Source organism: Alnus glutinosa, chromosome 12, assembly GCF_958979055.1.
Source record: "Alnus glutinosa chromosome 12, dhAlnGlut1.1, whole genome shotgun sequence".
NCBI classification, from domain to species: domain Eukaryota; kingdom Viridiplantae; phylum Streptophyta; class Magnoliopsida; order Fagales; family Betulaceae; genus Alnus; species Alnus glutinosa.
Window position 1 is genome coordinate 11,535,166 of NC_084897.1, and position 3,039 is coordinate 11,538,204.

At 41.9% G+C, this 3,039-nt stretch overlaps 1 non-coding gene across 1 annotated transcript; it reads right to left on the reverse strand.

Moving 5' to 3' along the window:
* Positions 1-528: 528 nt before the first annotated feature.
* Positions 529-633, reverse strand: LOC133853086 (small nucleolar RNA R71). The gene has a single exon (XR_009896209.1). It is a non-coding gene; the product is annotated as a small nucleolar RNA R71 (small nucleolar RNA).
* Between the last annotated feature and the right edge of the window lie 2,406 nt (positions 634-3,039).

Sequence of the window (3,039 nt, forward strand, 5' to 3'; positions counted from 1 at the left end):
AGATACTGTTACTCTAAATTGATTAGTTTATGTTCGATCTCCGCTCACTATCTTTGCCTCTTTATCCGAGTGACCTAGACATAGAACGGGCTCCTAGACGCCGTAGATCCAAACAAAACTCATGTTAAAGAGCCCGTTCTAAAGACCATATGGCTGAACCACCACCGTCCGTGCTGTTGAGGGACCATTATGCTCCTTCTACATACACACCTTCTTCTTGCCTACAGCTGCCAAATATCACGGCAGCTTAATATGAAATTAAGTCCAGCATTATACAAATGCGTCCATCTTTCTATTGACTTAGTAAGAAGGACCCCTATAAGCATCTCGATGGGTTTATTGAAATCTGCTCAACCATGAGGTTGCATAACTTTTCCAAAGACGCTTTAAGGATGCGCCTTTTTCTGTTCTCACTAAAAGATAAGGCGAAATATTGGTTAAATTCCCTAAAGACCAATTCCATTATTTCTTGGGCTCAGATGTAACATGAGTTCCTCAAGAAATATTTTACCATAGGGAAGACTAACCAAATACAAAAATCCATACTAGATTTTCACAAATAGAGGGAGAGACATTTCATGAAACTTGGGAGAGGATGAAGGACCTTTTACGAAAGTGTCCACATCATGCTGTTCTTAAGTGGTAGCTTATTCAATGCTTCTATGATGGCTTAACTGAGCCTCATAGACAGATGGTAGATTCCTCGTGTGGAGGTACCTTTATGTTGAAGAGTGAGGATGATGTGTGGACCCTCTTTGAAAATCTTGCTAAGAACTCTTTGCACCATTCATCATCCGGTCAAAGGACACCTACGTCTAAGAACCAGAAAAGTGAGACCATTTTTGAAGTAAGCCATCCCTTAGATATGACTACTGAGATGGATGCCTTATCAAGGAAATTAGATCAGATTATGGCCGCTAGTCTTGTGCCTACAACCGCCCCTCACATAGCTACTCCACAAGAAGTATGTTCATTCTATTTGAATCCATCGCACCAGGCGAAAGATTGTCCCATCATAGGACAATATTCTGAAGTTCCTCCTGAGCAGGTGAATGCAGCCTTCTCCAGGCTGGTTAATGATCTATATTAATACATATAACCCCGGGTGGAGAAATCATCCGAATTTCTCATGGCGAGCTCAAGCTCTAGGGAATTCAGGACCTTCTTTAGGATTGCATAATTAGGCACACCCTTTGCCTCCTAATCAATCCTATAACCAATCCTCCAATTATCGGCCCCTCAGTATCAGTACCAGTCAGCTCCTTCTCCTCCTAAGAATTCTACTTTTGAGGAGAAAGTATTGATTGCACTTGGAAATTTGGAAGCGAATACTCAAATGCTGCATTCTCATTCCCAATCAATTGCCAAGTTAGAAGGTCAAGTTGGACAGCTGGCAAATGCGCTTAACCAGAGAAGAGAAGGAAAACTTCCCTCCCAACTGGTAGCCAACCCTAAGGGACAATATATGGTCGATGGGAATGCTTTTGGAAGCGGAACCCATGAACAAGTCCAAGCGGTTACAACATTGAGGATTGGAAAGACAATAATATTTTTAATATAGATGTTTATTTTGCCAACTCTATGTGTTATGCGATGTATTATGTTTAGATGTATCCGCTGCGATATTTTTTTTTTATCTTTGATGTGTTATTGTTGACATGTTATTTTATAGTTATTGTGATGGTGTTGTCTTTTTTTTTTTTTTTGTGTTACTTCGGGGCAGTTACGGGTTGTCACACAGGGATTGGTGTATTTCTGTATTCCTATGAGCATGGTTTGTTGCTTTAGATGGTTGTGTTATTTCTTTAAAAGGCTTCGATTTTGTATTTGAGTAAAGAGATGCTGCTAAGGTATTAATTTTCAGTTCAGATTAATAATTGATTCTTTACTGCATTTTATTCTGATATTTGTTGTTATAGGTAGCACTTTCAATTAATTACTAGTTAATTCAATTGGAGGCGCTACAAGTAACACTCTGAGTTAATTACCATAGTTAATTAAATTTTGGGGGCATTACAGTTGGTATGAGAGGTATCAGCTCTACAAACCACAAGGATTGATCTAAGCATAGGCTGCAACTCGAGTAGGTTTGGATGTGTCTCACCAAAGCATAGGATAGGTTTAAGCGAGTGTTAGAGCTAAGTCTAGTAGGTTGTCAGTACATACTGAGTTCATAGCTTACGAATAGAAATCACTTGGAAGAGATAAGTGTTAGTATTTTGGCCTCATTCTGTGTTTGGACAAAATCACTTAAGTGTAAAGATGTTGTAAAACAGGGATTCCACTATTCAGAGTCTGCAAGTCAGAAAAATTCAAGTTCCCTGTCAGCCGTCCGGACGATCGAGCCATCCCGTCCGGACGCCCATCTGTCCACTATTCCATCCGTCCGGACGACGTGTCTTACCGTCCGGACCTCCAAGACAGATCAGCATCATCCGTCCAAACGACGTGATCATTCTGTCCTGACGCTATACTGTATCGAGAAGGTTCTATCCAGCTTGCATTCATCCGGACGTTTCAGTAGCACGTCCGGACGCCTCTCAGTACTCGATCAGTTTCTGATTTCTTTCCAAGTTCCAAGAAAGGGAAGATCAATCAACCGTCCAGATGATGTGGTATCCCGTCCGGAAGCGCGTCTCCTTAAGGAAAGAATCACATTTCAAATATCACCGTCCGGACGTCTGACAGCTATGGTCCGGACGCGCGTTCATCAAAGAAGGAAATTGTCGATTTGACTTCAACCATCCGGACGACTGGCTATCATGGTCTGGACGCGCGCATTGCAGATATGGAAATTGCGTGTTGAAGAATAGCTGTTCGGACGCTCGAAAGCCTTATAAGGAAATTACTTGCAGCAGATGTGCGACCGTCCGGACGATATGCCATCCTGTCCGGACGAGGCTCTTAAACAGGAAAGATTTCCCTGTGAAATTTTTGGAAAATCTTGTCGCACAGTTGTCCGGACGGAGCCTAGGTATATTTTTCCTGACGCTCATTTGAGCCCCTAGCCTATAAATAGAGGCCCTTGGGCATTGAGAA